The sequence below is a fragment of the Rousettus aegyptiacus genome, unplaced genomic scaffold, assembly GCF_014176215.1.
Source record: "Rousettus aegyptiacus isolate mRouAeg1 unplaced genomic scaffold, mRouAeg1.p scaffold_m13_p_12, whole genome shotgun sequence".
Taxonomy (NCBI): domain Eukaryota; kingdom Metazoa; phylum Chordata; class Mammalia; order Chiroptera; family Pteropodidae; genus Rousettus; species Rousettus aegyptiacus.
Genome location: NW_023416287.1, coordinates 58,500,333 through 58,521,793, shown reverse-complemented (window position 1 = coordinate 58,521,793; position 21,461 = coordinate 58,500,333).

Below are 21,461 nucleotides of genomic sequence, written 5' to 3'. Positions count from 1 at the left end.
TTTTAGACAATAACTACTTTGAATTTCCAAGGTAATTAGAGAAATAGAATGAAAGATGATAGAAAAAGATATACTAGAATGAAAAGGCAAGTAGAAGAGTTAAGTAAATATGTTTGAGACAAATAATAGTGTAGAATTTTGAGATGATATTAGAAGCAGAATTAAATCTGTAGAATTATGACGACAGCACAGAGTGCAAATTTGCAAAAGTCACTCAAAATGAATAGAAAAGAATTAAGAAGATGAAAGCAATTGGATGGATCATGTTTGATGTGGCGGCCCAATAAAGGAGATCTAATATAAAAATAACTGGTATGCCTAACGGAAATATGAACCAAAAAAAGCAATAAATAATATTAAAATTCACAGTAGATGAAAATCTTTGTGAAATAAGGAAGATTTGTATCTAGAGCTCAGAAGGCTCACTCTATTCCAGAAAAATAATAATAATAATAATAAACTCACAGTAAACCAAACCCGGCAAGGTTAAATTTCAAATATGAAGAAAGTATCTAATAAGCATTTAGGCAGAAGTAATAAGTTATTGTTATAAGAAAGAAATGAGATAACTCTCAGACTTCCCTTAAGAAAAATGAATGACAGAAAGTTGTGTAACAATGTCTACAGTATGTATGGAAAAGAGGTGACCTAAACATGTGCAAATTTGTGTGTGTGTGTATAAAACTGTACATAAATGATATATATGTGTGTGTATATACATATATACACACACACATAAACATACATATATATATATATATGAAGGCATTATAAAATATGCAAAGATCAGGAAGTGTTATCACCTAAACACCCTTCCTATACACCACTGAAAAGTAAGTTCACTAACTGAGAGAAATTGAAATAATACTGAAACCGGTTGAACACATTGCTAAATCTAAGAAACTGGAGTTATTATGGTCCCACAATGATATATAAATGTTATTCTTGAAAACCCCGATTAACACATGACAAAAATCTCAGAGTTTCTTCAAAGGAGTGGAAAAAAGGAAGGAAGTAGAAAAAAGGGTAAGTGTGCTAATCTCTTCATTTTTCTTCCAAAGTCTGTTAATACTGCTTTGATTCTGATGTAATAAATTGAGAAATAAAAGTTTAAATATATTATTTGGAAATATAACTGAGAAATATACATTTAAGTGTATTATTTGATAAAAGAACTAAGGCTCCTAGAAGTATCTAGAAACCAAGATCTGGATACTAAGTCTACTCATAGCTACTCGGGTGTTATTGTCTCCAATCCCTTTGAGGGGACAGAACTAGAAAATATATGGCTATACACATTACACACACACACATACACACACACACACACACACCCCACATTTACATCTGCTTTTATTTCTATGTGTATATATTAAAAGCCATGAGTTCACACTGGTTCCTCTAATTCCCATTCAACACTACAGGGTTTATTCTGGCTAGGGTTGCCAGATAAAATACAAGATGCCCAGTTTAACCTGAATTTCATATTAGAAACAAAAAATTATTAGCGTATGTCCCAAATAGTATCCTATATTTTCATTTGCTCAATCTGGCAACTCTAATTCTACCTGTCTTCATTCTCATATATATTCTCTCTTTTCCCAATAGTAAGATACCTGACTCCCATTATCCTCAACATATTTCTCAATCTCCCGGTATATGGCCAAATTCTTAGCCCCAGATAGTCCTTGTCCTCTCACTTTGCACACAGGCCGAGATGCCTCCTTGAGCTACCTACTTCATTTTTGGCCTGCTAATGGCTTTTTGATGGTGAATAAATGAAAGGGAAGAAAGAAAATAGTTTTAAAGAATGAATGAGAAAAGGGTACGAAAACATAGTAACAGACAACCCAAAATTTCAATGGCTTACAACAAACATGTACTTTTTGCTTACAGGTCTCTAGGTTGGCTGCAGTTCTGCTGGTCTCAGCTGGGCTCTGTTGGGAATCCCAGGTCTTCTCATTCTATGACCCAAGATGAAGAGGCAGCCATTGCCTGTGGCTTCTTATGCAAGGGGACAGAAGCTCAAGGACAAGACAAACTCAAAGTACTTCTTAAAATCCCCTCTCAAAACTGGCCACCATCCTTTCCATTTATACTGCATTGGTCAGGGAAAGCCCATGGCAAAGCTCAAAGTCAAGGGGACAGAAAAGAGAGTATACACTGTTTACTAGGAAGTATGGACAAATAGGGGAGAATGGATGAAAAACTCAGGCTAAGTAATACTATCCACTGCCAAAGCAAATTTAGTAAGTATAAACACAACCAATATAATCGCCATACATAAAAGGATAAACCCATCAATGGGGAAAAAGAAAACTTTCATATCAAATCAAAACACTAAACTCAACTATATTCTATGCATAAGAGATAGATGTAAAATAAAATAATTTGGTGTGGCTAAAAGGAATAGAATAATTATTTTTAAAAAGGGAAAAGGACATGTTTTTATTATGTAAAAATCTGACTCCAAAACCTTGCACAGAACTCTCTAGTAAAATAACCACAATGGATATATTTAACACTGTCGTATGTTATATTTGAAAGTTGCTAAGGGAGTAGACGCTTAAGAGTTCTCATCATAAGGCAAAAATTTTTTCTCCGGGGTTTTTTTTTTTTTTTGGTATTTATATGAGATGATGGATGTTAACTAAACTTGTGGTAATCACTTTGCAATGTACACATGTATCAAGTTGTTATGTTGTACATCTTAAACATATAGTGTTATATATCAAATTATGTCTCAACAAAACTGTAAAAAAGAAGTCTCTAGGAAATTAAGCAATTATTTAACATAAAAGTCAAAAAGGTCTCCTCTCGCAACAAACCAAGTTCCAAACCTCAAACCCATCTTTTAAAAAAGTACAAACACACTCTTAACAGTGATAGAAATTATAGATATGAGAGACAGGAGAGAGAAAGGTCCATACTATACACAAGTTGTATCTTCTTGTCTATATTTACAAAATAGAACATTTACAGAAATAGAACCATATTATATCACAGAAAAAAAACTTAAGAAATTCCAACTAGTTCAGACCATATTCACTGACCACAGCCGAATAAAACCTGCTATCAGTAGATTACTACCATAGAAAGTAACAACAAATGAAGCCCACTCATGAGAGATTAGGCCATTCTAAATTGCACTGGTTAAGGGCAAAAATCAATGCTGCAACTGTAGAATATTTTGGAGAATAGCAATAATGGGAACACAATACATATAGTTGCTAGAGCTGGTATTTCTTATTAAAGGGAAAAAGATGTTGGAACAATTAGCTAGTCTTCTGGGGGGAAAAAGTGAATTTGGATCCTTACTGCATAATTCCTTATGCCAGATGAATTCCACATGGATTAAAAATTAAAATACGAAAAGGGAACCTATACTCACCCATAGATTTTTTTTTATCATTTAGAGGTGGTCTATGCCTTTCTTACATTAAGCCAAAGGCAGAAACTAAAAAGATAATATTGGCATATCAGACTCCATTAAAATTTAAAGTTCTAAAGAGTGAAAAAAAATGGCTAAAAGAAATTAAATTCTAAGGGAAATACTGCTAAAATTTTTAGATAAAGTGTTTAATAGCCATAATATGCTAAAATGACCATATGAATCCATACAAAAAATTGAACCCCAACCAGAAAAAAATGCAAATCACATGAACAAACACTTCGGAAATGGATTTAAATAGCCGGTAAGCATATAAAAAAATGCTCAGCCTTGCTAGTAGCATGTGTTTGTGAGTAAATGAACAAGTGTGTTTGTGCACAGGAAAATGTCTGAAAAGATGGGCTAACAATGAATATTTCTGGAGAGTGGGATTTCTCCTCTCCCTTTTGGAATTGCTTGATTTTTTTTTTAATAAATCAGTGTATGTTAATTTTGTTTAATGATTAAATTGCTAAATATACTAAAAATATACAAATAAAAATTTAAATTCTCTTGATTTTTACAAAAATTCTTAAAATCTGATTTTAATTATAAGGTAGAAGAATGCTACTGACAAAGTGCTATCAACTGAGTTCACATACATTTGAAATAAAATGTCAAAACCTAATCCCTAGTGTGATGCTTTTTGGATGTGGGGCCTTTGGAAGGTGATCAGGTCATGAGGTGGAGCCCTCATGCTGGGAGCCCCCTTATAAAAGAGCCCCCAGAGAGCTCCTGTTCTTTTTGACACGTAAGGAAGTAGAGAGAAGAGAGCCATCTACAATCAGGAAGCAGGTTCTCACCAGAGGCTAAATCTGCCACACATTGATCTTCGACTTCTCACCCTCCAGAAGTATGAGAAGTAAATTTTTGTTGTTTCGGTTATCTTGTCCATGGTATTTTTGTTATAGCAGCTTGAATGGACTAAGACGCAAGGAAAAATGTTCACTTTATATTAGATGATAGGAAAACAGTCTACAAAATTAAATTATGACTTTGTTTTGCAAAGGAGATACACAAAATAACAATGGTTTTCCACAATGATAAAATTGTGGTTTATTGTATGTTTGTGTGTGTGTGTGTTTTCTAGTTTGTCTACAATAAATGTTTAGAAAAAAACATCAAAAGTTATTAAATAATAAAAGCTTCTCTGTTGCAGATTATGAGGCCCCCCCATAATCACTGCAAAGTTTGAATTTCTGTTCTCCTCATAAGGAATAAAGAAGGGGCCCTGTCAGAGATGTGATGTATTGAGGCACCACAACACAAATTCTTAGGTATAAATCCTACCTGGACAGTTCCTAAAACCTCAGTGGGAGATTAGAGCTGTTCATCCAGCATCTACACCTTGAGCAGCGATTCATGCTCAACAAATGTTTATGGTGCACCTACCAGTACCAGGCATGAAGGAAGGTAAAAATGAACCAGACAGAATGCCTTTCTCCATGCAGCCCATAGTCTAACAGAGAAGAAACAGTGTAAACATAGTGTGTTATGTGCAATAACAGATAATGCACGCTCAGAGGGGCCAGGGATGAGAGGGAGGGTGACCAACCATCCTGGCTTGCAGAGACTGTGGGGGCTCCTGGGCGATAGGACTGTCAGTGCTAAAAAGGGAAAGTTATGGATAAACCAGGGCAAGTTTGTTACCTTAGAATGAGGTCAGAGACAGCTGGAAAGTGGAGGTTCAGCTAAAGCAGTGTTCTGAAAAATAATCAGGCATAGTTATAGGAGGAAGAGGCCCTGCCCTGTGATTCTTTCCTTCCCAGGTCTTTGGAAAGCAGACAAAGAATTGGGCCAGAGAGCAGAAGTAGTTGTACAGCAGGTCATTTTCTGCTTTTTGGATTACCAAATCCCTTCCAGCACTGGGAAGAAAAGAGATTCTAGCCTGACAGAAGTGTCTAATCCTGCAACCCCCTTCCCACAGCGTGAAGATGAACCAGGCCTTGTCCATGATGGATGGGGACTGTTGGCTCTCATGGGGAGCTCTAGCTGTAAAGCTGCCAGGCTGCATGACCCCAGGGAGCACCACTCACATAGGAGACAGCTGTCCCTCCTAGGAGGCAGGCAGGATGCCTGTCAGGTCTTGCAGAACAGTGAGGGCTGCTTGCCTGCCTAGCCTAGGGGAGTTTCCTAGAAGAGCTCCATAAGACACTACAGTTCAACTCCCATTAACCCATTCATCTCTGCCCAAAGAGGAGTCTTCTTTTTGCAGAAGGAACCAAGACAAAGCCGGTTCCTCTACTGTAAGACTCCAGAGATGACAAGAATAGAATGACTTAGTACCAGCAGTGCTGCGAGGCCGACCAAAAACCAGGGAAAGTAGTGAGCATTGCAAGTGTTCACTGGTTCAACATGTCATCGGAGTGGACACTGAGTCACAAACAGGGCTTTACAGGGACTCTAAGGAGAATTACAAGATAGGTGACTCTACAAAAAGTGAAGGCAGAGACAGCCGGCCCCAGATCATGGTGGGAGCTCTGGCTATATTCTGTGGCAGTCTCTTATTTACCAGAACTGCTATTGGCCTGCCCTATGTACATTGTCTTTCATCCCTGACATCTTGAAGAGACCACATAGCCTCTGTTTTCATGGTTACTGAAAGAGTAAACTGAGCTCCCTTCTTTTTCTATTTCTGAAAAACAAGCAAATTCAGTGATGATAACACCTCCTTGCCAAGTCACTTTTTGCCCCAACATAACTACCATATTCACTATTTACCAAAATTCAGTTGAGCTTGTTATTTCACAAAAGGAGAGCTGACATCCCCATACCTCCCTCTGGGACCCATCCCCCTTTGAGCAGGCAGGAGAATGATGTTCTCTCACCATTGAATGGGAAGTCTTACTCCCCATGAGTCCAGGAAAGCAGCAGGTCAGAGCTGCCATCCCTGCCGATCTTGCTGGCTCCTCTCACTTAGGCACGTCCACCTCCAGTGAGGAGGCAAGAACCTTACCAGGCCCTTTGCACTCCTTCACTGGTCCTCTTCTGTTACTGGAATGTATTTCAAAAGCTATAGTATATTCTCCCTCAAATCAAGCAAAGGTTCACTTAGACGTTGTTGAAGAAGACAGAGGTCAAGAGCAGTTTGTACAAGGTCATATGTAGGGGTGTTTCTAAAATATGAAGGTTGCTCATGCATCAGCCTCCTAAATACCTGCTGTCAGCAAACCGCTAAATGTGCTCCTCGTCCCCATGAAATATACTCTGGCCTAAGGCTTTGTAGAATGGGTTCTGTGGAACACTAGGTTTTTGAGATAGTCCTCACCAAAAAGGGGTTCTGTGGTCACATAAGGTTGGGTGAGCACAGCACGCCAGAGCCACTGTACTGGGGACCCCAGGAGACCTCCTATGGGCCTGAGATCTAGAGGCTTTCCCTGTCCTTCCTGAGAAGTAGATAGCAACAGTGAGCTATGGCTGCTCTCTGATGTTTTCTACATGAGGAACAGCTAGGATCTCTGTACATTTCCCAGCCAGGGTCCAACTCAGACAGTTCAGGAGGTTTTAGCGTGTGGCAAAGACTATTTTCAGAGCTGTGGAAAGAGGGGAGGGAAGGCATCAGGAGAGATGGAGGCTCCCAGGGGTAGCCACGTGCGAACCAGAGGAGAGTTTCCTGGAGGACAGTGAGGGCTGGAGCCATGGGGTAGGGCTGGCTTTTGAGAGGTGAGTTCACAGAGGAATCGGCCTCTTCCAGAAACACAACACCAAAGAGCAAGGGGCAGGAGAGAAGCAGCCCTATCTCTTTCTTCCAGACAGGAAGGGAAGTGAGAGGAGAAGGGAGTGCAAATGGAGGTATCTGTAGGGTGAGCCTCTTGGGATGCAGAGAAAGATGGAAAATGTTGGGGGAGGATGGGAGCCGGAGCACATAGCTTATGTGTCAATAACAAGTTTCTTATGTTTTGTTCCCTTGTTATTGACATATAAGCTATGTGCTCCGGCTCCATCCTCTCCCAACGTTGAAAATCTTTCATTGTTTATAAGTGAGATTTGCTTTTTTAAATGTTCTACTAACAATAAAAGAGACCAGACTTGCCTTTAATCCCTCTAAATAAGGTAAAAAATGGTGAGTTTTGCTGTCACCATTGGCCTGTAATTTCTGTCCTGAGGGAAGCAGTAAGGACAAAGCTCACGGTTCCCTTTTTAGGATGGTTGCCCTTTTGTGCTAGCAAGGACATCCCTTCAGGAAGAATGCACTTCCTCTATCTTTCTCTTCCAAAGACACAGTCACCTGAGGATTCTGGGGCCTGAACACTTCTGGGAAAGAAATAAAAAGACAGCCACACCTCTTTCAATAGGCCTCTATCTCTTGAGGTCCTAAAATTTACATTCTATTGCAATAAAAAAGAATCAAAGGATGCCCTGGCCCAGAAAGGAGATCTATTCTTAATTCTGACAGATCATACAGCATCCCTTCTTGGATATCTGTAATGTACATTATTAAAATATCTAAACAGTCCTCCAGAAAGAAGCCCATTTCACTCTGCTTAATACAGGATTTTCCATATGCATGTGAAAATAGAACTTTTATTTTCCAAGAACCTCTTTTTTCATCCTTTGGAAAGTGCTATGGTATCTAGGATCCACACTTAGTAGGAATTCAAGCTTAACTGTGTAGTAGTAATGCTTTCATATAGCAAAAGAGTAGAGCTAAAGATGTAAGAGGAAAAAGCCATGAGGAAGATGTGTAAAAGAGTGTACTCCTCCTAATCAAACTTAATAAAAGGGAAAAGATTGGTTTCAAGCCCGTTAAGAATAAAGTATATGATAACTTCCATTCAGTGTACTTGTGCTTAAGGTGACAAAGATATATGCCGCTTGTGCTAAGAAATAGCTTACCTGATCTTAGCAAGAAAGACCTCTAAAAAGAAAAGAAATCTGATGCATATGAAGGAGAAAGGAAGAGAATGACACTTTAGGAAGGATTGGTGCCTGCAACTTCTCTGATGTGGCCATAAGTATAAGTGGTCTGTGGAGTGCAGTAAAGTTGTTTACCAACAACAGAAAAAATGAGGGGGTCTGTGGCCAGTGACAAAGATGCTGAGGGGGTGTCAGTAACAATGGAGAGCCTTAAAGACCAGGATTAGAATTTTAAATTTGATTCTAGGAGCAACTGGAAGCCATGTAGACGTTGGAGAATCTTCAGAATAAAAATAACATGCAGTGCAACGCACAGGATAGCTTGGAAAAGAGGATAGAATTTAGAAAGCTAATTATAAGTTTGCTAGCCCTTATTAAAGAAGGCAGGGCCCCAAACTATGACTGTGACTAGGAGCTACAAAGGTAGGGATAGATATGAGAAGTAACAAAGTTGGAAACTTTATGTTTTACTGGTAAAACTGTTACAAGTGGCTAAGGAGGCAGGGGAGTTAAAAATGAACTAAGTTTATGAGCCTACTGTGGAATTTGAGGCGTCAGACTACAATCTATTCCAGCTCAAATTTCTTGGCAATTCTTCATCTCCATTTTAGTGGTTCTGCTTCATCATATCTGGGCAAGTCAGCTGGCTTCCATGCTTCAACACTTTTTGTGCCCATCAGCTCTGATGCCAGAAGCAAAGGCAGCTGGATGGGGGAAATATAGCCAGAAATAATAGAAACCCAATAGAAAAGGAAAGCTGAAATGCATTCTTTTGTGCTAAAAGAAAATTAAAAGGAGACCTAAAGATTACCTTATAAAATCCAAACTACAAGTCATTTGTATACCATCATTTTGAGCCCAGAATTCTTTTAAGACCTCAGCCCTGAGCTTAACACAACCCTGTCTCCACCACAAAGACTGAAAAGCTCAGCTGTCATTCTAATGATCCTGAAATGCACTGATGCTCAAGTGGATAATGTATAAATCATCTTCTGCACATGCCTGAAAAAGATCTTATTCCATGCCAATATGTCTTATCTCACAGGCACATTCAGATAGTGCCTAAACCCAATATCACAGGATCTAAGAAGCATTAACTCAAGTTCAGCCTCATACTGAGGCTGACCTCAGCTAGATGATGGAGAGGTAACTCTCCAAGTGCACTATCTTTGTACCAACACATTATCATTATTTTCCCAATATTCTTTCATCTACCACATTATTGGCATTCATTCAGCCATCTTCCAGGTAAACCACACTCAAAATCCCGCGGTCATCTTTGACCTCTCCTTCTTCATTCAAATTTTATTAGTTTTGTCTCCACAGTGTCACTGCCAACTTTTATCTCCTTTCTGTTTTTATAAAACACATCCCATAAGTTGGGGACCCCAACATCTCCATCATATTCTATTCTTGCAGTGCCCTAAATGATTTTTATGATCTGCTTCTTGTTCTTCGAATCCACCATGCAACTAGAGTAACTTCCTAAAGCAGAGCTAGGGTCAAGTAGGTCTGGCTCAGTCACAAGTGTCTGATGTCAGAATGTCTAAAGTTCCCTTTGCACAAGATTATTTGCATGGCTTTGCATGCTTTCATTTCAGGTACCAACATCTGTCTCTCAACGTATCATTGATGAGTGCCCCCCTTTATTTACTTTGACTACACTCTTCACCCATCATATGCGTCCATAGTTTCCTACTTGTCTTGGTGGCATTATATAAACCTTATAGCTTTTTCAGACATTTAAGAACTTGAAAAGTAGAAATTGTCTTTACCAACATCAAAATCAAAGCCCTTCTCAAGTGACACATATTCTTCAGTGCCTTTATTAAATCCCTGTTACCAAAAATAATTTCTCTTTCTTTTGATCAATTATGAAAGGTTTCAAGAAAATCTGCATTGTATTGAGGTTCATTACATTCATCTCTTAACACCCCTATTTGAATATAAGCCCCCTGAGGGCAAAAGCAGTGCCTCATTCATTATCATGCTCCTCATATCTCCTAGCATAGTGCCTTGTTCAATAAATGTTTACTGAGTGATTACACAAATAAACAGTCTTAGTTAGAACTCACATCCCCTTAGCAAACTGGAAATAAATGGAGAATATGGAATATCAATGGGAGGTATTGCTCCAGCTGCTGCTACAATACTGTTAATTACACAATACTTTTATTGAGCAATTCGGCGGTAATTCTTGCAGCTATTCCTCCTTAATAAGATCCATTGTGCACCATAAAATAGTAACTGGGATGCAGTTTGTATTCCACATACATCACATTTCTCTTTAGCAGGTTCTTCCACATCCATAATCTCATCATTATTACTATTACCCTCAGAAGACAGTTGACTTGCATTAATCAGGCCTGCTGCCATTCCCTTGCCAGATTTTCTGCAGTTTTATTGTGCTTTTGGACATTTTAATTAACTTGGAAATTTAATTTTTAAATCTTACCTTATTAACGCTCTGCCCCCTTGGAAATCCCTTCTTCTTGTTTATTATCACTGACCATTTGAAGATGAGGGCACTAGTGATTAAAGCTCCAAGAACCTCCACACCATCTTGCTACAAACTCTGTGCTATTTTTAAATGGAACGAGAATAGTAATCCAAAAATTAAAGAGAGGGAGGAGATTTTTGTTGCTTTGAGAGTTAAAAGACTTATAATTTCAATTTTGCCTTGACATTTACTCCTTAACTACCTGCTCTCTATAGACATTCAACAATGTTAGTTTACTAATACCATATACAGAAGTAAGTTCTGTTGTACCCATATAACGAGCTGAAGTTTGGTAACTCAAAAACATTGACATATAATGAAATAAACAGGACATATCTGATAAAACTAGCTTCTTGATCTTCAGTGATCTTTCTGGACACTAGGAAATATAAAGGAATAGTCATTGAACATGAGTTTTCCATTTTCTAAACAATAAATAGCAACATCTCACAGCCTAACTCCAAAAGGTCGTTTGTGACTTCTTGGTCACTATAATGAGGGTATGGGACTATATCAGCATCTTCCACAAAGAATGTACTTCTCAGTAAGAGCAGCCTGCCACATGTATAGGATGATTTAGTCATAGCCACATATCTGCCTTCCCTATTATAAACACTCAGTTACCCTTTTGGTATAATTTACAATCATAATTCTCAACTTTTCATTAAGAGGATCTACTTTTATTATATAAAAAAGGAAGACTCATATAATTCCATAGAATTTGTTGAAATTATATGACAAAAAGCTGGTATGAACTCAGTAACTACTCTGCATGAGTATTTCATTGATATCAACTACCTCTACGTACATTTAGAACACACAATCCACATGTGTGCAGGATGTATTATTTACTGAATTTACAGATGGTGCTTGGTGTGTATATTTATCTCTGCAGTCCTTATATTAACTCTGTACCAGCCATATCCACTCTTGCTCCTCTGCCCAGAGCTCAGTAGCTCACAAAGTAAAAACCCCTCATTTTAATTACACAATTCAAGAAACAAAATATTTAAACCAAAACCCCTACAGGAGTGGATTTTTTTGTGATAATTTTATTTTAAATGTCTGCGGTTTTATATAATAATAGAAAGATAGCAAACTACTTTATCCTGCTCCTTCCAGTATGAGCTACATTAAGCAGCTACATAGGGTATCTTCTTACTATAAGGAACAGGCATCCAACAATGCTAGTTCATTACAAGGATATTTTAAGGATGCAGGCTAATATGACGAGACCCATTTGCAAAGAATTCACCCTACTCCAAATTCCTCTGATGTCATTTACTAGATGATGTTCTGAAGTAAGTCACCTACTATTTCAGAGCCTCAGTTTCTTCACATATAAAATGGAGATAATAAGAATGCCTGGATCATAAGGATATTGAGACTATTGAATGCATGTCAAGAGATTAGTCTAATGCTTGGAACACACTAAGTACTTAATAAAGGTTAACTAGTAATAGCAGTAATGACAGAAGTATAACCAGGCCCCATAAAAACTATACAAGCTGAAATTTCCAGGTCTCCCTGTTCAGGGGCTACAGTTTTTTGCCCATCTAGTCAGTTCTCTTTGCTGCAGACTGTCTTTCTCTTAGCCTCCTAGTCTCTGCTCTTATATAATTCTGCTCAAAGATGGCTAAAAGGAAGCCTCACCACTAGAATAGAGGATCCATGAGGGTGAGCATTTTGGTTGATTTTGTTCATTATTGCTTCGTATAATACTAGACACCTACTAAGCCACCAATAAATCATTCAATATTTATAGGACGTGTGGGTTGTCATGGCACTTCCCTGGGACACACTCTACGTGGTCTTATCAGTAACAATAACATAGCACCATCTGAGTGACTCAGTCTCTGCTTTCAATGACATATTTTAAGGAAAATAATATGATTAGACTGAACATGGGTCAGGTGTCCATTGCAGTCAGTGCAGCAGGGGCAAAAGAAGCAAAGTCACATATGGCTTCCCATTCTAGGATAAATCCTCTTAAAGAAATGGAAATGGGTAGAGCCATAAATATCTTTATTTTATGTAGTATAAAAGTTCAGAAGAAAGACAATTTAGGGCTGGCAAGAGAAATTAAGTGTGGCTTAATAAAGTAAGTGGTATTCCAAGCTGGTTTTGAATAATAGACAGAGGTTTGATAGAGGCATTATTTTTATATTCGTAATGTTTATTAAATTTTACTTAATATTTTACAGTAAGCAAAGACACAGTCTACCATTCCAACACAATTTTGTTTAATTTCTGCTATATAAAAAGCATGGCAGTAAATATCGTTAGATATGCAAAGACACATATGCAGGTCCTGCCTTAAGGGTCTTTCAGTTGGTTGAGGAGATAAGACAATAAACCCAAGGCTCTATGAGAGTTAAGGGAGCCTTTCAGGCTAGATTAGAAGTAGAGCTGGCTTCCCGGGGGAGGTGAGAATTGTGCTAAACACTAAGCTAAGCACGAGGAGGCAGAGAGAATGAAAGCGGTAAGTGTGGCAGGTAATCTTCATGGCTTACTGAACATTCATTCTCATTCCCCTTGTTTCTTCTCACCTTTGTAGTAGAGACTGGAAAAGCTACTTACTGACTTTCTCATCTTTTATTGGAGCTCAAGAGGGTCATATGACACAGAACCTCTGACCAAATGGAAGATAATGTGATATTTTGCTCTATTAATAAGGGCACATTCATCACTAGAACTGTTCCTCTTGACTCGAACAAGGATGTGATGTTTAAGACTGCAATAATGTTCCTGCAGCAGTGAGGGTCTTTGTATGAGAGAAATGAGCTTTAAGCAGACCCAGGCACAGACATTTGAGGAAACCACCCCTTTACAGCTTTCCTTGGAAATTTTATTAAAATTATTCTTATGGGAGTTCTAGTCAAGATGGTAAAATAGGTAAATGCTGTACTTGCCTCCTCTCACGACCACATTAAAATTACAACTAAACTACACAATAGTCATTACTGGAAGTCACCTAAAGTCTAGTCAAACAAAAGTCTTACAACTAGAGACACACAAAAGAGGCCACCTCAAGACTGGTAGGAGGGGGCAGAGACATAAATGGGCTGGTCCCACCCCTGCGTCTGGCAGTTGAGAATTGGAAGAAATATATCAGCTGCAGATGTCCCCCCACAGGAGCAAGGGATCATAGCTTCATACCAGGCTCCCTAGCACAGGGTTCCAGTGCTGGAAAGAAAACTCCCCATAACTTCTAACTGTGAGAACCATCAAAGATTATAGCTGAGTGAGATGAAGGGCTGGGGGAGTCTAGGGCACTTCTCTTAAAGGGCCTTGTATACATTTATTTGGTGACAGATTCACTTGCTCTGAGCTCCAGCGGTGGGCAGCAGCTCAAAAGGTGCCAGGGACATATGAGGAGGAACCAAATTGTCTGGCTTCAGGGCGAGGGCTGGAGAAGCAACTTTCTCCCAGAAAGAAGTGGTGGCAGAGGGCATTGTTCCTTTGTTGAGCTCTCCCCTGCATGGCTTGCAGACCCAGGCAACTGCCACATTTGAGTCTCTGGCAACTTAGCTAAACTAGTTGCCTTGCCCTGGTGAGTCCCTAAGACTTCTCCCCATCCAACTTGCAGGCCTGTTCAAGCCACTACCAATAGATTTTCTATACAAATGGCCTGCCTTGGCTCATGCTGCAGATTTTTCTAAAATCTCTCAAAGGTTCATAAAACCTAAATAAGCAGGATCTGTCCTTGGCAAACCCCATACCTTTTGCTGAGCAGCCCCAACGCCAGCTCTAGCGGCAGCCAGCCTCTGTTTGAGTCTTGACTTCTCAAAGTACTTCCAAGCCTAGTGTAGGTGGAGGGCATTTGAGGATTGCTTGGTGGCCCAGGCTGCAGCCAGGTGCCCTAGGCTGCAGGTAAACTTGGTCTGCAGCAGGGCCCCTTCCAGGAGACCCCTGCCTGCACACCTGGTGGCCGGCTTTGATTTCAGCCAGAGCACCACCTAGAGTCACATCTGAGGACGACATACCCAAAGGGCAGACAGGGAAAGCATTAGAGCTCTGCTAAAGCTAATCTTGCTCTGTAGGGTCAGCCCCTGTACAACAGCTCCTCCACTAGTCATGGCCAGTCATCACTACCAATCAGTCCAAGGGTCAATCCTTCCCAGTGACTAGCAAATAGCAACCAAGTTTCAACTACAACAGGATGGCACAAAACTCTTACAAGAGTCATACCTGAAGCACTTGGCTCAGGTGATCAAGGAAGACTGTGCCACTGGGACCCATATCACACCTACTACACAAAGCCACTCTACTAAGACCAGGAGACATAGCAGCCCTACTTAATACATAGAGACAAACACAGAGATGCAGCCAGAATGGGAAGACAAAGAACATATCCCAAATGAAAGTACAACAAAGCTCCAGAAAGAGAACTAAACAAATGGAGACAAGGAAATTCAGAGTTCGAAACACTGGTAATAAGAATTCCCAGTGAACTTAGGAGAAGAGTAAAGGTATTCCGTGAGTACTTTAATAAAGAAATAGAAAACATAATAGTAGTGATAGAAAACATTTTTTAAAAGTCAGAAATGAAGAATACAAATAATTGAAATGAATACTTTAGGAGGAATTTAACAGTAGATTAGATAAAGCAGAGGATCGAATAAGGGATTTAGATGATAAGGTAGTAGAAAACACACAACCAGGATAGTAACAAGAAAAAATAATCCCAAAAAAATGAGAATAGTTTAAGGGGTCTCTGGGACAGCATCAAGTGTACCAACATTCTCATTGTAGGGATACCAGAAGAAAAAAGAGAGAGAGAACAAGGAATTGAAAACCTATATTTTTTTAAAAAAAATGACTGAAAACTTCCCCAACCTGGTGGAGGAAATAGACATACAAGTCCAGGAAGCTCAGAGAGTCTTAAATAAGATGAACCCAAAGAGGCTCACACCAAGACACACCATAATTAAAATGTCAAAGGTTAAAGACAAAGAAAGAATCTAAAAAGCAGCAAAAGAAAAGTAGTTAGATATCTACAAGGGAGCTCTCAAAAGACTATCAGCTGATTTCTCAAAAGAAACTTTGCATGTCAGAAGGGATTGGCAGAAAATATTCAAAGTGATGAAAAGCAAGTACCTATAACCAAGATTACTCTACGCAGCAAAGCTGTCATTCAGAATCAAAGGATAAAAACTTTCCAGACAAGAAAAAACTAAAGGAATTCATCACTACCAAGCCTCATGTTAGAGGGACTTCCTTAAGAAGAGGAAAAAGAAAAAAAAAGATAAAATATGAATAATAAAATGGCAATAACTACATATCTAGCAACAATTATTTTAAATATAAATAGACTAAGTGGTCCAAGCAACAGATACGGTGGCTGAATGGATAAGAAAACAAGACTGCTGTGTATGCTACCTACGAGAGACTGATCAAAAGACACACACAAACTGAAAGTAAAGGAATGAAAAAAGATGCTGCATGAAAATAGAAACAACAACAAAAAAGCCAACATAGCAATACTTATACTAGAAAAAATAGGATTTAAAACAAAGGCTATAACAAAGACAAAAAAGAACCCAGTAATCCCACTTCTGGGTATTTATTTGAAGAAATCCAAAACACTAATTTGAAGGGACATGTGAATCCATATGTTCATTGCAGCATTATTTACAGTAACCAAGATATGGAGGCCACCTGGGTATCCATCAATAGATAAATTAATAAAATAGAGGTGGTACATATATACAATGAAATATTACTCGACCATAAAAATTAATGAAATCTTGCCATTTGCAACAACATGGATGGACCTAGAGGGTATTGTGTTGAGTGGAGTAAGCCAGACAGAGAAAGACAAATGCCATATGTGGAATCTAGAGAGTAGGATAAACAAACGAACAGAAATAAACTCACATTTACAGAGAGCATTTCGGTGGTTGTCAGATTGGGAAGTGGTGGGATGGGTGAAGGGAGAGGGGATTAAGAGGTATAAATTGGTAGTTACAAAATAGTCATGAGGATATAGAATATAATATGGGGAATATAGTAAGTAGTATTGTAATAACTATGTATGGTGTCAGACGGGTGCTAGATTTATCGGGATGACCATCTCATAAGTTATATAAATATCTAATCATTGTCGTATACCTGAAATTAATATAATATTACCTATCAACCATAATTGAAAAAAATAAAAATATAAAAATTTTAGAAATATATGTTCTTATGGTCCTATGTTATAGACTAGATATTTGAATTCCCTCCACCAAAAAAAAAAAAAAAGGAATCATGTTAAATTATACTACCCACTATGATGGTATTTGGAGGAGGGGCCTTTGGGATGTGATTAGCTTATAAGGATAGAGTCCTTAGGAATGGGATTATAAAAAGACCCCAGAGAGTTCCCTCACCCCTTCTGCTATGTGAGGACACAGCAAGGAGACGGGTTCTCACCAGACACTAAGTCTGCTGGCACCTTGATCATGGACTTCCCAGCTTCTAGAACTGTGAGAAGTAAATTTCTGTTCTTTATAAAGCCACCCAGTCTATGGTATTTTTTTTACAGCAGCCCAAAGAGACTAAATCTTTCTAAATCTTTAATTGTTTTAATTCCAAATTTAGAGCTAGGCTTTTCTTTGCTTTCCTAAATAAATTAACAGTCATTTGATATTTCATTGATGATTTATTAGAAATAAGTGCAGTCTTCCCAAAGATTCTCCTTCACCAAATTGATGAGCTAGTCTTAAGCATTCTTTGGGGATGTGCACTCTACTCATGACTCATTATCTTTTTTCCTAAGTAAGAAATATTTTTTAAGGAAGAAACAAAAGGGCAGAAGTGCCATATTAACTTTGAGAATAGAGAAAATCTGGCTCAATATATGGAAAATCGGCTATGGGTTCAATATTCAGTAACTACCCATCACCTTAATACACTGACTTCGTCTTTATCTCCAGGCTCAATGGGCTGAGGAAAGTGAAAATTTAACAGAAACTGGAAATGATCACCACAGCAAGCAGACCTATGCTTTTTCAGGGTCCTGATAGTTTCTGTCTTCAAACGCTAAGTGTGTAAAAGCTGGTATTATTTCATGGGTAAGAAAAGGGAGAGGGGCTTAGAAAACAAACAAACCTCATCTGAAAATTTTCACAAAATCAAATCAGTAAATACTGGTGAGTACATAATTAAAACTAGGACTTAGGGTCTAAAGGCCCATGTGACCCAGAACAGGCAAGAGGAGAAAAGAAACTAACATTCAGATGTACAGCCTTGCCCTAGATCTTCATGAATGCTGGAGCATGTGATTTGATGCTGAGGCTGATGGCCAAGATCCAGTTGGGTCAAAGTTAAAGTGTCTGAGGTTTGTTTTAAGCCATGAGCTGGTCATAGTCATATGCATATGCTGGTGGAAAATAAGAGTTCTGGATTCAGATACTAGCTCTTCCATGTCCTAACTATGTGACCTTGAGCCACATTTCTAATTCTTTGTGAGATAATGGTACTTTTCCATCTAAAATATGATAAATTGCTATAACGTATCTAAAATAATAGTGTAGTGTGTAGCACATTAAAAGAATTCAATAAATGGTGTCTCATTATATTGCTATTGTTATGGTTGTGTTGTGACTACTTGGTCCAGAGTTATCTCTTCTGTCCAGATGGCACTTGGTAGATATTGAATGAATGAATGAATGAATGAATGAATGAAGAAATGAAGAAATGAAGAAATAAACAATAGAAGAATTGTCACAAGGTAGTGCATAATTAGTTATAGATTCAGTGAGTTCTAGAGCAAATCACTTTCTTTCAGGCTCATCTATTTTCAAAAATATATGCTCATTTTTAAATCAGTATCAATATTACACCATACAGATTTTTTAATATACTTCTGAAGCAAAACTCCTTTAAGTGAGCAAAATATTAATGTTTAACAAATAAATGATTACTTAGAAATGAGGAGCAGCACTTAACTAATCCTCAATGTAGGGAGGTCCAATAAAAATTCTGATATAATTTGTTGAAGGCTGAGAATCCAGCTAGTCACATTCACCCAGAAAGTAGAGCACTTAAGGAGTAAATTAGAAATTGCATAGATAGCCTTGAAGGAACCGTGTGTCCTCTTTAAATGTCTGTTGAGATCTACTCAAATAAAAGAGGAAGGGGAATAGCTGCAGAGCTTGACATTTTCATAGCAGATCAGGAGTGGGAGGAGCTATTAGAAAGAGAGGCTAATTAGAACCATCTAGAAAGGTGGGACTAAGTAATTAACATGAGCATTGCAAGCACAAGTGAAGGTCAAGCTGTCAGATAGCTGACAGAAATGACCTAGGACAACCAACAGATGAGAGAATGATAGATGTTTCAATCTTGGTCCATTAAAGCAAAAATTACATTAGCATCAAGGAATGTATTCATCTTAAATATTTTTCTAAACATATCACCTATACATTATGCAGATTATATGTAGAAAGTAAAATGTATGTGCTATTTTCTAAGTAAAAGTATCTTGGGACTCACTGTGGGGCACACTGTGATTTTAGCTTGGCATCATATCTTGGAACCTGGATCTGCTTATTCAGCTAATCACTTTTGTCTCCCAATTAAACCCGCAATCGGTTGGCTTTAAGCTTTTGACTTAGACTGATTCTGAGTATATGTTCCCCTTATGCACCTTACCATAGACTTGGACTTCATTTCTGCCTAGACCCAGGACAAAATCCATGGCATGTTCAAGAAATGGCAAGTATCCCGGTGTGAGTAGAGTGCAGAATACCCAGGAAAAGGGATGGGTAATAAGGTTGGAAGGGGAGATTTGGCCCTGTTGGTAGAAGCCCATGAGACCATAGGTGGTAGACATGGGTGAGGTTTGGTCTTTGTAGTACTCGATGATCTCTGTACTAGATAGATATTCCTTTCTAGAATAACTTCATGAATCTATAGTTTGCACACAAGACATCATTTAAAGGTTTTTTAATTGCAATACCTAATCTCAAAAATAGTCAAGTATCATTTTTACCTTTCATTGTTAAATATTCTATAACTTCCTTCTCTACATGTTTGCCTCCTAAGAATAGCATGTTTTTAATTTATACCATAGGTGCTCACATAATTGATTCTTGGTTGTATTTGCTTCCCCTATTTTTAGAAGAAAATATTTGTTCTGCAAAATTCCACATTGCTTCCCTCCCACCCACACAGATTCTCCTCTTTCATGAGAACAGTGTCATGGTTGTCCAGGTTTCTGAACCTCCAAGACCTTCCATCCCATCACTCACCCACTGCCTGAGATATTTTAAGAGAAATATTTGACTGACTCAATGTGAGTCAGGTGTCTACCCTGAGTGCAATCAGGTTGTGAAAACCAGGCCTCTACATGGCCACAAGACCCACTCTTCCAGCCAGGACTGAAGGAGTACTTAGAAAGAACCCAGTACAGGTTGGTCATAAAACACAAGCATGCCTATCATATGACTGCATCAAGGCAACTTTTACTTGTGGGGCAGCTCTATGGATACTAACGAACTAATAAAGAAAAAGAAACCCATTAACACAACTTGATTGTAACTACATTGCCACTGATTGCAGTTTAATTCTGGGTGGGCTGTTATTCTTTAGTTAACCAAAGAGACAAGACATAATAATTTCAAGAGTATATGAGAAGATAGACTGTAATTCAGATTATTGTCTGATTAAAGTCTCTAGTCTTCCTGAACCACTCTCTTAACCCAAGGAAAGATTTGTATTGACCCAGTTTGGGTCACATGTCTTTCACTGTACCAGTCAATTGAAATCAAGTGTGGTAGGCACATGTGGTATTCCCAATCCTACACCTTACAGTCACTCTTACTGTTTTGTGGTTCATAAGCACTCATTATAAGCTGTATTTACTTTAATTACTTTTTATATTTATTATCTGTCTTCCTGACTGGCATGTAAATTCTATGAGTAGAAACATTCTGACTTTTTCAGCATTGTATCCTCAGACCTAAAAAAAACTTTAGTACATGAGAGCTTCTCAATAAAAATTTCTAAATTAACACATCATAAACCCAGCCAAAAATAAAACCATGTATAAAACTCATTAGCCATTAAAAACCATGATTTAGAAAAAAATGACTGTGATAAACGAAAAAGAAGTGGTTACATAGCTCTATTTCTAATATAATTTTAATTTATAAATAAGCATAGCTTTAAGATGCTATATCTCAAATGGGACAGGTAAAATCAGGAGAAACTCATCAGACTACAGAGCCTATAGGTGCTCATTCCATGCAAAGGAAATGAAGAAGAAAACCAAGGCAGAAGGAGGTTATGCCCCAATGCCACTTGGGTCCCTGGTAGGGTTGCCAAATAAAATACAGGATTCTCAGTTATATGTTAATTTTAGATAAACAACAAATGATTTTTTAGTATAAGTATGTCTCAAATATTACATACAAATAATACTGCAAAGAAAAACCATTGTTTATCTGAAATTTTAATTTAACTTCATGACCTGTATTTGTATTTGCTAAATCTAGCCACCCTAGTCTCTGGGCATCCCAGTGCTCACCCAGGGAGCCACAAAAGTCCTGAACTAGTAGTGTGGCATGTTGAGTGAGAGCAGGATACAGGGCCATGCATCTCCCTGGGCTTGAGGTTAATGCAGAAGGAATGCTCCAGGTGTTCTTGTATGCTCCCAGGGGTGGATGCAAATGGTAGCCATCA